General features: G+C 35.5%; 1 pseudogene; it reads left to right on the forward strand.

Annotated features, from left to right (window-relative positions):
- Positions 1–10,795: 10,795 nt before the first annotated feature.
- On the forward strand, positions 10,796–10,883 carry LOC146398621 (U6 spliceosomal RNA; annotated as a pseudogene).
- The last annotated feature ends 2,243 nt before the right edge of the window (positions 10,884–13,126 follow it).

Raw genomic sequence — 13,126 nt, forward strand, 5'->3', positions numbered from 1 at the left:
CTACCCTGTAGATTTGAAGCTCCAGCATTAGGTGTAAAGCCAACAACCTTATGGGGGCTTAACCAGGTCCCACAATCCTGTAAGTTGAAATCTCTGTGCCAAATACACACACACACACGCACACACATCTACCTATATCCATATCTGTTGTATATCTATGTCTTAGTGCTTCTACTACTCTGACTGAACCCTAATATAGTCTTAATTCAATATAGCAAGTTCTCCATCTTGTTTCTAAAAAATGTCAGTTCTTCTTGTCACTTAACATTTTTTATACACAACTTAGAACAAATATATCAACTTTCACACACACACACACATTCATACTTACATGCGCATATATAGGAATTTTGATTGAGATTGCCCAAATCTATGTGGTAGTGTAGAGAGCGCTGAGATCTTGCTGTACTGGTTTTCAGACTCTCATTTATGCATGCAATTCACAAGGGGATCTTGTTAAAATATAATTTCTGATTTAGGAAGTCTGGGATGAAGCCCAAGATTCTGATATTTTTACAAGCTCCCAGATACTGCTGATGCTGCTGGTCAGTAGATCACACTTTGAGGATGAGGCATCTACACAGGGTATATCTCTCCATTTAATTTTTCTGGTTTTAAGGTTTATAATTTCCTGTATAAAGGTCTTCTATGTATTTTGTTCCTAGGTGTTTGAAACTTTATAAATTATGTCTATATTTAAAATTTTTAGATTACATTTGTTGTTAATTTATGGCAACAATTTTTTATATGACTGTCTTGCTAAAATCACTTATTAATTCTAATAATTTATTTCTATAATCTTTTGGATATTCAGCAAATATCTAAAATGACAACTTTATATCTTCCATGCTATACCATTTATGTTTTATTTCTTTTTCTGACTTGCCTTCACAAATAGAAATCTCTAGGACAATACTGAGTATCACTGAATTGTGACGGTAGATATTTTGTCTTCAACATCCTGATTTCAAAGGAAAATCTTGCCATATTTGATGATTAAGTGAAGTTGCCCTGTGCTTCTTGTATCTTTCATTAAGTAAATTAAGTACATTAACTTTACATCTCAACTATCCTATGAATTTTTAACAAAGATTGTTATTTTTGTATTTATGCATATATAAGTATATATATTATATATAAGTATATATATGCTGAAAAGAATACATCTACAAATGTTGGATGTAAGATTCTATACATTTTCATTAGATCAGGCTTACTAACCCCATTTTTAAATTGTTTTAAGTTTCTAAACATATCAGTAAAATATTTACCTGACTGTAAATCAGTTACTAAGAGAATTTTGTTAAAAATCTCAAATTTTGGATTTTTTCTATTTCTCTTTATAGTATATCAATTTTGGTTTTGAGACTATGTTACTAGATTCATAAAAATACAGATGTGTTATGTCTTCCTAGTGACTTTCATGTTTTGTCATTACGCATCTCTCTTTATCATTATCAGCTTCTAAAGTCTTCTTTGTCTGATATTAATATAGCTACTGCAGCTTTCATTTAAATTCTGATTCATATATTTTCCATCTTTTGTTTACAAATATTTTTTTTTTATTTCAAAATATGTCCCTGCAAGTAGCAAATGTTTTGGTTTTAATTGGAGGATTTAGATCATGAATATTTAATACAATTACTGATATAATTAAGTTCAAATCATCTTAGTGATTTCTATTTTTCAACCTATGCTGTTTCTCTTCTTTCTTTATTCCTTTGGACTGTTTTGTTACTCCATCCACCATTCTTTCCCACTTGCTTGGAAATTATTTTATTATATATTTTTAAGAGTATTGTAGTGGTTTTCTTAGAAATTATATCATTCAAATTTTGGACTATAAAACCTAAAATTATTTGTAGTTTTATCCTGTTCTTAGATAATGCAAAGACTTCAGAACACCTTAAGTCTATTTATCCACACCAACTTTATATGCTATTGTTATCATTTATTGTATTGTTTTAAGCACTGTAGAATATTATTAATTCACATTGGTCAATCAAATTATATTTACCCACATATTTATACTTTTATCCCATTTAAAATATATTTTTTAATAATTTTTCTTCATCACTTAAAAATACTTTTTTTTTCTATTGAGAAGTCAATTAACTATCTGGTTGTGGTTGGTTTTCATGTTATCATTCTTTTTGTTGTTGTTTTTATGTTTTTTTCTCTTTGACATTAGATTTTGTTGTGTAACAGGTGTGGGTGTCTTGTGTTGTGTTCTAGTTTGTGCTGGGAGAGATTCTTGAATCTATGGCCTGAAGTTCATCATTATCTTTTGCAAGTTCTTATCATTATCCCATTGAATATTGCTTTTGCCTTATTCTCTCTCCCTTTTTCTTTTTGCACTTTAATAATTTCTCTGTGAGACCTCTCACTCTATCTTTTTAGCCTCTTACTCTTTATTTTGTATTTTCCATCCTTTTGTTTCTCTGACCTATCTGATGGATGTTTTTTTGGATTATCTTTTAATCTATTATTTTTCTCTTCATTGTTGTCTAATAGGCTGTTAAACTCATCTACCATATTCTCATTTCAGTTATTAAAGGTCAGTCGTATAATTTTTTTAAATTGTTTCCAGGCCTTTGCTGAAACTCTCAATCTTGTCTTTTATTTTCCTGTACAAAGAAGAGATGATAATTTGAAACTACATAGACAAAAAGAGATTACTTCAATATTTGGAAACCATATAGGGCTATTTTTATTATGTCTTGTATCTGCTAGTTTTCATGTGTCTTGCCTCACTGTGTGTCCTGTTAATTCTTTATTTTGTGAAAAAATGTTATATTTGCAAAAATTATGTATAGAAATACTCTGAGGTCTAAGAGAGTCCTCTAGAGATCATTTACATTTGAACCAGCAAAGGATACATGACAACTGGCTATATAGATCACTTTATTTTCTTGGATTGAAATAGTTTGAAGCTGAACCATACCTCCTACAAAAGCCTACAGTTTTTTGGTTCATCTTTGCTACTACAGAAGACTCTTTTGAAATTTCCAACTTAATGTGATTGGGGTATATTTGGGCCCTGTTTTTGTCAGGATCTGGACTCCAATCCCTTCCTCTCAGCAATACAAGCTTTCAAAATTACTGTTCAGTTTCTCAGCCTCAAATCAGCCCTTATGATTTACCAAATACTTTCTGGGTAAATGTGACTGTAAATGCCAATAAGTTTCCCTCCAGTGTGTCCCTGTCCTTCCAATGGCTCTCATTTACTTCTTCTTTGCTATCTTGTAACATTTCCGATATTTTCAAATAAATTAAAATTTTGGGGTTTTTTTCTGGATAAATTTAGTAAAATGTGTTCTAAATTAACTAATATCCATTAGCATCATCCTCTCATATTCTTCACTTCTCATACTGTCCTCAAAGTGAATTTCCATAGTTACTTCAACCCTAGTTTTTCATATCTATCTATCTATCTATCTACATACATTCCTTTCTTCTCCATCTAGATAACCAATGTGGAAATATTGAAGTTTTATCATTCTTTTCTTTTTTTTTTCTTTTGTCTTTTTTAGGGCCACACCCATGGTATATTGGAGGTTCCCAGGCTAGGGGTCCAATCAGAGCTGCTGGCCTACACCACAGTCACAGCGATGCCAGATCCGAGCCATGTCTGCAACCTACACCACAGCTCATGGCAATGCCGGATCCTCAACCCACTGAGTGAGGCCAGGGATCGAACCTTGCAACCTCATGTTTCCTAGTTGGATTTGTTTCTGCTGTGCCACGATGGGAACTCCTTATCATTATTTTCTTAAAACTAAATCCCTTGGGTTAAAGTGGAAAAGCTCCATTTGAAGTAAAAAGGAATGGAGTATGTAAGTATAATTTCCTGGGTCTACTTCTGCCCTTCTGCCCTTTTTTGTAGCCTAACATCCACATGATTTTCTCAGTTGGGGGAAGCCCTTTGTGTAATCTCTCCTTTCATCTCTCCCTGTGACAGCCAAAGAGGAAGCTCTAGTATCTCTTTATCTACTGTAGCTGGGGCAAAAGTGACTCCAGGAGGGTCAGATAATCAATCTCTCCTTGTCATGATTTTGGCTTTTAGGAGAATAATAATAAATAACATTGAGGATAATAGAGAAATTACTCACAGCAAAGGCTGCTCTTTAAAAAGAGCCTGGAAATAGAAGATTCATGCGATGCTGAGTATCAGTTTCTTCATGAATGGACATTCATGTAAAGTGTCCTGAGTTTCAAATGCCTGAAATATTACCCTAGTTTGGTTGATTGACTTTTAAGCTTCTTTTTTCATGCATACCTGCAGAGCCTAGCTACTCAATAAACTGCTTTTCTCTTTAAATTAGCGAAGTTTAATTTTGTTGCTTAGAAATTGGTTAAGTGAAGATCAATTAAGAAAATTTCTATGGAAGGATATAAAATAACTATTTCTTATAATGAATAGATTTCATTTGCTAAGATATATATGATCTAAATTACATGCACATATTTCAATAATAATCCTACCTTCTGATTTAAAAGATATACGTAACTACTACAGCAACTGTTACACATGCATCTTTTAAAGATTCATATTTATGGATTTTAACAAATTAAAATTGTGTTAGAAGATACATAATCAATCACTGAAATAATTTTCTCAGTGATGTGGCTTATTAACAATCGAAGGTATAGATTCAAGAGAAGCTATTAAGATACATTAAGTTCCATTTCTTTAAATTTATTGCAAAATTCTCCTTTACATATGACATTATATTAAATTCAAGCTTCAGGATTTGAAGTCTTGCTGATCACAAGTTGATGAGGAAGGACTAGGATGCTGCCCCATATCAGCTTGATGTTACAAAAAGAGAAATGTAAATTAAGAGGTTGAGAAATGATGTCCTATTGAGTATAAAGCACAGTGTTCATTGGGAATAGAATTGTCTAGGCATTTTCATGCAAACAACTGAAATGATGAAAGATGATCCTAGAAAAACTTCAGTAATTCAACAATATTAATGGAAATCTAGCACAGCAGCAGATATTTAAGTTTTGGGGCTACATTTAGGAGATGTCAGTCAATAGGATAGGGATGGAATTTTGGAGAAAGGGAAAGAACCTTTGTAGAATATGCAGTGTGGCATAACCAGAAACCAAGAAAAGGACCATAATCTTAGGGGTATAATAAACATTAGTTCTCTTCACCATTTCCCACCCCAAAGTAGAGACTGGGCTATCAGGCAGATTCACAAAAGTGGTTTTTGAAATAATAAAAGAAAAAAGAAAAAAATAAATTTCCAAGTAATTAATCTGATACACATAGAGGGAAGGAAGTTCCATGTAAGACACTGATCCTGGATTTCAGCACACAACAGCAGAATGGAGTATTTTACTGTGCTGTCCTGCAGGAGCTGGTGGACAGCATAGCCTGCCTCCCAGGAAGTTCTCCAGTAGCCCCTTTAATCTATGGGAATCTATGCCCTTGAGCCAAGGATCACAATACAAGTTTCCCCTACTCCCTGATCTCTATCTCTTTTTATTGATGCTTCTGTGAGGGAAGAGATAGTGGCAAAGTAGCAGACAACCTTTGGAAAAAAACACCACCTGTGCCTTTCTTTTTGGTCCCTAAGAAGTCCTGGGGGGGGGGGGGGGACTGATTGAAACAAAGAAAATAAGTAAAGCTTCACCAAGAGTCTTAACTTCAAACCAACCACACTAGGTAAGATATCAGACAACTTCCAAGCATTCAGTGAGTGGTAGCTATTTTTCTTGGGTAAATTTGGGAGGATTTTCTCCTCCTACAGCCCGTGTTCAGCCATCCCAATTAGTCTGCTTCTAACCCTCTAACCGTCTCAGAGTGATAAGCCTGACAAGCTTAGATGAGCTTTATCTACATAAGTTCCTGAAAAAACAGAAATTAAAGCTGAACCCATTATCAGAAATCATAGTATAGCTGGTACACAGCTCTGATCATTGCAAATGAGGTTTCAACCAGACCCGAAAGCACTTTCGGTCCTTTTGAAGTGTTTTCCAAATCAGAAAATCTTTCTCTTAAAAGCTTCTCTGAAAATTAACATGGATCTTGACCAAGGAGGATTGGTGTCTTCCGAAGGATGCGTTATTCTCCCCAAGTTATGCTGAGTAGCCGAGTATAGGCTATACCCCTTTAACATGTCTTCTGTATTAAAATTAAACTTAAAGTCATTAAACATTGATTTTTAACAAAAGCTTGCATGTGAAAAGTATGGACCAATTACAGCATGTACAAAAGGACATATTACTTTGGGGAATAATAACGATGTGATTTCCTGATAAAGAGCTATTTTCAAGAAAGAAAAGTCATTTTGACATATTAGAAATAACTTGAAATCTAAGCTTCTCTTATTGACACCCTCTTAACTCCCAGTGATGTTACATGAACATATGTGTAATTTTGTGCAGTTAATCAAATGATTTGGTTAGTATAAAAAGTGTCTTAGGGAAGTCTTATTATCGAAGAATTATTTTTCATTATAAAATATCTCTTTTTTTTTTGTTGTTTTTTTGCCTTTTTTTGGGGCTGATCCTGTGGCATATGGAGATTCCCAGGCTAGGGGTCAAATCAGAGCTGTAGCCACTGGCCTACGCCAGAGCCACAGCAACGCAGGATCTGAGCCACGTCTGCAACCTACACCACAGCTCACTGCAGCGCCGGATCCTTAATCCACTGAGCAAGGCCAGGGATTGAGCCCACAACCTCATGGTTCCTAGTCGGATTCGTTAACCACTGTGCCATGATGGGAACTCCTAAAATGTCTCTTTTTAAAAAAGAAAGAAACCTTATGGAAAAAATCAACCACAGCTACTATCCCAGTAAACAATTTTTAAACCTTGAGGAATCTCTCTAGGGTTTTAAATGTACTCCATTTCTTTTTTAAACCAAGTTATAATCACACAACACATAAAAAATTTCATGTCTTCCTTAATGTACCAGGCACTATTTTAATAATTTTACACATAGTAACACATTTAAATCTCATACACAGTGTTATATGCATTATTATCATTTTGCAGATGAAAGCAATGAGGCACAGATTGGTCAAGTAACTTGCCTAAGATCTTTAAAGAAAGTGATTGTGTTAGAATATAAACCTCAGCCGTCTTCAAATTCCTGTTCCAGGATATGAGCATTTTGAGTGGTTGTGCAAAATTCCACTGAATGATACCACTCTCCTTATTGTTACATATTTAGATTCCTTGGCAACTTTGCCTAATACTTGGAAACATGACCAAAGCTTAGATTTCTAAGAATAGAATTACTTAATCAAAAGATGTATTTTCTTTTGATATTCAGAATTTAAAAAATTTTAAGCAATAAAATCTATTGATCTTTTCTGTTATGATTACTTCTATTGTTTCCAAGCTTTTGGAGAATAAACCAATATAATTTGTATGTTGTAGATAGTACAGGACTTTCAAAAGCATAAAAACAAACCTTACACTGTATCCTATGTTAATAAATCCATCATTTCATGAATGCTTATATAATCATGAATGCAACATTCTCTATAGGGAAGGATCCTCAAAGAGACTTCTGATCCTATTCTATGTATACATTACACAGACAATGTACAGAAGTGATCTTGAAACTTCTTGACTCCTGAGATAACTACAAAGTCTCCTTTGTCGATATATGTATCGACCTGTTCTGAATGTGACACTATTCTCAATGCTCATTGGCATTTGGAGATTAAGCATAGCTCTGACACTTGAAGGAGATATGTCAATGGTAAAAATTCATGAAAACCCTTTTGTTTTCATTAGAATTCTTTGGTTGTATGCAACAGAAAGAAAATCAAAAAGGGCTTTATGGAAAAGGATATTAGGCAACTAATATGCACTCAAAGGATAGGCTTAACAACTAAAACTGACTATTGAAAGGAATTACATGCAGCTTTAGGGATCTCAGTCAGGAACTCATGGATAGTTTCCTTTGCAAACTGGTAATGGAATAAATTTCATCATTTGTAACTTCATTAGAAATTCAGATTCCTGGGGAAGAGCTTGATTGGCTTATTCCTTAATTAAGGCTGGGAAAGGAGGGTGGGTGACACTGGGTTTGACAGTCCCAGTGCTACCACAAGGATTTGTAGAAAGCTGAGCAAGCAATAGCAACAGATGCCAAATTCAATTTTCATCTTAATGTGGTAACAGAAGCTTAGAAGTCAATAACTTCTTAAATATCCAGGAAGCATCTTCATGTTGGCAAGTGCATGCCATGAAATGTCTTAATCAGTAGGCTGTAACAATGTATTAACTTTACAAAGACAGTACTTTGATTTGTTGCCGATTTTCAAATGTAACCAAACATAAGTTAAATCACATTGTTGCTATAACTCTGAGTTCTAAAGTGGAAGCCCAAAACACAAAAATCAAAGATGGCTTGGCAGTTAATGAGAGAGACAAAAACCTAGCTCTCAAAAACCCAGGGCATGGCCAGGATCAAATACTGGGAAGCAGAATTACAAACATCACATATATGTGGGATGCATGAAAGACACCAACTACAATAGTAGTAAAGCTAAGGTCAAAGCTGGTGAGAAATGAAGAGGGGAAAAGAAATGACTGTAATATGAAAAAAAAAATTATTCTGCAAGTGGTTCTTAATAGTAGGGCTTATTTTGGAAGGCTCAGTCCCAGGAAGCAAAATGAGCACATGCTTATAGGGGAAAGAAAAAAAAAAAAAAATCCAAGGATAAATCATTAGAAAAATCATACATTTTTTCTTTCTTTAAATGTATGTTAGTGATCTTCAGTACTATTTTATTGGTTTAGAATTGTCTTTATTTGAAATTCCACTTAGAGGTAGACATCTAAGTTTTTTCAATGTTTAGGTCTCTAAATGTCTTCCTCTGGTCCTGTTCAGTAACTTTTCCAGGAGTATACTGTCAAAGTTACACCCTTTTAAGAAAGCTACCCCACTTAACTTCCATTGAGCCCATAAATCAGTAAACAATTATAGTCAACAGATAATCTGTTAAAGGCTTGCAATGAGCTAGGCTTTGCAAAAATGAAAATGAGAAATTCAAAAATACAGTTGAAATTCTGGGAGATGTTTGTTTTTGCTGATAGTACTTGGAATGTTGAATGTGTATTATAATTTGATGGGTCTTAGCCTGTCTCCCTCCTGGGTGATACAAATGGTGAAAAAAATAACATGCCTGGATAACATATTTTTAAAGCTAGGTTAATTATTGAAGAAAGGACAAAATTGTAAGGCATTATTAGGGCCAAAATTAGTGAAAGCAGGAATCCAAATAGACAGAGCCTTCACTCCTGTCCCCACCCACCCCAAACACCATCATTTATATTCATCATTCATGTCCTTTTTCCTTAAGGGTGTTCATCTAAGCAGAAACTTGAACTATGATTTTCACAGACTCTTGCATGTGGGGGGCACAAACAAAAGCCCAAGACTCTCCCAAACTGATGATCTAATGGGGACCTTCATCAGACAAAGTTGGGACCCCATGAACTTTACTCTCAGGAGGGAAGTTAAACCCAAAATAACCTTCTCTTCCCAAAAAGACATAAAGGAAAGTTACCTTGCAGCTGAGCAGAGTAGGGAGTGAAGAGAGAGGGAGAATCCATTCCTCAGAAGTTATAGTAACAAGCTAGCTCTCAAAGGGTTTTGAAGCTTCAAGCCACCCCCCCCCCACACACACACACCTCTAAATGACCCCAAAAGTCTCAAGCTGTGAATTTTGCTGAAAAGAACCCAGTTGGTAGTGCTCATGGTTGCTTCAGAAAAGAAAAAATAATCTTCAATGCAGGAAAAAATTTTTATTCACTGTTTCAAAGAACCCTCACAATTGTTTCCCAAGAAAAAGAGCTTCCTATAAAAAATAGTGTAAAACAGAAAGCATAACACTGAAATTGAGAATCAATGGGGAGAAAAATAGAAAATAGAATGAGTCCTACAAGGACTTTATACACTATAATAATTATTTGTATTATACTTGAACAACAGAGGATTAAAATATCTAAAGGAAACTGTAAACTTAAAAAAAAAATCCTGAACTAACAGATTTCAAAAAGAAACATACGGAAGAACTTCTAGATACAAAGAATACAGTTGAAACTAAAAATTCAGTGGTTAACGTTAACAACAAATTAGACATAGGAAAGAAATTTGGTAGAATGGAAGATAAGTTAATTTTTTTTCCAGAATGTAGGAAGGAGGGGGAAAAAAAAAGAGGAAAGTATGAAAAATCAGTTAAAAGACATGAATGATCAAGTTAAAGGGTTTACCATATATCTGGTTAGATTTCCATCAGGAAAAGAGAGAATAGGACATAGCTAATGAAGAGATAATGAAATGGAACTTTCCATAAGTGATGAAGACTCAAAAAGTTCAACAAATCCCAGAATGAGGGAAATGAAATAAGCACCCAGGTACACCACAGTGATACTGCATAATACCAAAAACAAAAATATATCTTTTTTTTTTTTTTTTTGCTTTTTTCTAGGGCTGCTCCCACCATATATGGAAGTTCCCAGGCTAGGGATTGAATAGGACCTGTGACCACTGGCCTACGCCAGAGCCACAGCAACGTGGGATCCGAGCCTCATCTGCAACCTACACCACAGCCTACGGCAATGCCAAATACTTTAACCCACTGAGCAAGGGCAGGGATTGAACCTGCAACCTCATGGTTCCTAGTCAGATTCGTTAACCACTGAGCCACGATGGGAACTCCAAAAATATATCTTAAAAGATAAAAAATATGGACTTTTGTGCTCACTTTGGCAGCACATATACTAAAAAAAAAAAAAAAAAAAAAAAAAAAAAAAAAAAAAAAAAAATTGGAACGATACAGAGAAGATTAGCATGGCCCCTGCACAAGGATGACACGCAAATTCATGAAGCGTTCCATATTAAAAATAATAATAATAATACGGACTTTTAAAGCAGAAATTTCTCAATAGCTTCAAATCAGAGGACTAAAATAATATTGTCAATAGGCTAAAAGAGAATAAATGCCCAAGTAGAAATCCATTCTAAGTGAAATTGTCTTTAGAACATGAAGACAAAATAAAGGTATTTTCAGACAAATCTAAACGGGAACATACACCACTCTAAAACCCTCACTAAAGAAAATTCTAAAACTTTTTTTGAGTGAAAATGAATCACAAATGGAAGTTGTGAAATGTAAAAAGCAGCAGAGAGCAATAGCTTTGTTGAAAAAAAAAAGAACATATAAACATGAAGGGCTTATAAATGGTATTTACCAATTATCAGGCAATGTTTGAAATAATTTTCATATATATTCACCTATGTCACCCTCACAACCCTCTGAGGTAGATATGACTATTTATATCATCTTCATTTTACAGAAGGGCCACTGTTGAGGTTACGTAACTTGTCCAAAGCCACATAGCTGATAACTGGTGAAATCTGGATTTGAACCTTGAAAATCTGGATAAGCTGGTTTTACTCACAACCCTCTAACCCAAAATCAGTGGGACATTTCCTCACACTGATTGATTCCCCAACTCTCTGTACACCAATTGCGCAGCTTACATTTTAATCTAATTCTGACATTCAGATTAGTGTCTGACCTCACAGATTTAAAGGCTCTGTCCCCCAAGATCTCCCTCAGGGCAGAGGCCAGTCTCAAGTAATAGGGTCCAAGGTCACCCACATTTCCATCTGACTTGGCCACAGATTGGAGATTCCCATGACCCCACACCCAACTATGATAAATTTGCTAGAATGGCTCACAGAACTCAGAAAGTGATTGCACTTGCCCTTACCAATTTATTAGAAAGGACACAACTCAGGAATAGCCAAACGCAAGAGATGAATAGGGCCAAGAGAGGGGGAAGGGACCTCAAGCTTCCCAGCCTTCTTCAGCTGTGTCTGATGTGCCACCCTCCCAGCCCCTCAAAGTGCTCTCTGCTGTGGAAACTCTCAGAATCTCAATTGCTTTTAGACATTTTTATGGAGGTTCCATTCTGTAGACATAGTTGATTAAATCACTGGCCACTGATGATTAGCTCAATCTCCAGACCCTCTCCACTTCCTAAAAGTAGGGGGTGGGTCCAAAATTTTCAATTCTCTAATCCTGTCTTGATCTTTCTGGTGACCAAGCTCCATTTTAAAGCTTTCTAGGAGCCCCCCTCCCCATCTGTCATCTCATTAGCATATAAAAGACCTCATTTCAACATCCTAAGGATTTTAGAAGCCTTGTGCCATGAACCAGGAAAAAAGAACAAATACATATTTCCCATTGTACCACATGGATCCTGTGTTCTTCATTGCTATACAATACTGACTCTATTTAAATAAAGGATAAGAGCATAGTCCAGCTTAACAGATATTACGGTTTTATTCTGACTATCTGAAGCTCTTTCTTTCCTCTCTCAGAGAGAAAATACACAAATTCATATATTAATTTAGAGGACTCTTTGTGAAATTAGATTTGGAAGTTACTGGATTACATTGGGAAGCGTGTCCTAGGAGCCTTGACTGGGATGGCAGTGCAGGTTGACACAAGGATTGGATCAATAACCAGGGCAGTGTCAGGGCAGTGGCCAGAGGCCAGGACCAAAACCACACCTAAATAAAATTAAAAGGATCATGTTAAAGAACTAAGTCCAAAGTGTAAATGGAGATCCAGAAGTAAAAGACAAAGTTAGATGTAAGAATGTGTTTAGAGATAGGGCTATAAAAATGATGAAAGGGAATTAGTTGGAAGAGCTTAGGATATAAGCTGTCAACTGATCCAGGCTGCTCACAGCTCTGTCTTTTGGATACTGAAGATATGCTACAAGTACTTGTTAGTAAAGTAGGAGATACTGAGATGGGTGAACTAACTCAGAATCTTGGATTTGAGAATTCTTGTTGTTAGGATTAATACATTGGGCTCACTGGTTCTCAGTTGCTTTCAACTATGACATACACTTTGCTGCAGAATGATTTCATAGAACTCATCCAACTAGAGTTCCTGTCATGGTGCAGTGGTTAAAGAATCTGACTAGGAACCATGAGGTTGTGGGTTCAATCCCTGCCCTTGCTCAGTGGGTTACAGCTCCGGCCTTGCCATGAGCTCTGGTGTAGGTTGCAGACACAGCTCAGATCCCACATTGCTGTGGCTCTGGAGTAGGCCGGTGGCTATGGCTC

This window comes from Sus scrofa, chromosome 11 (genome assembly GCF_054392235.1).
Source record: "Sus scrofa isolate SSC_HxYL_T2T_F1_AM1 chromosome 11, Sscrofa_HxYL_maternal_Yorkshire_Landrace_v2.0, whole genome shotgun sequence".
In the NCBI taxonomy this organism is placed as follows: Eukaryota; Metazoa; Chordata; class Mammalia; order Artiodactyla; family Suidae; genus Sus; species Sus scrofa.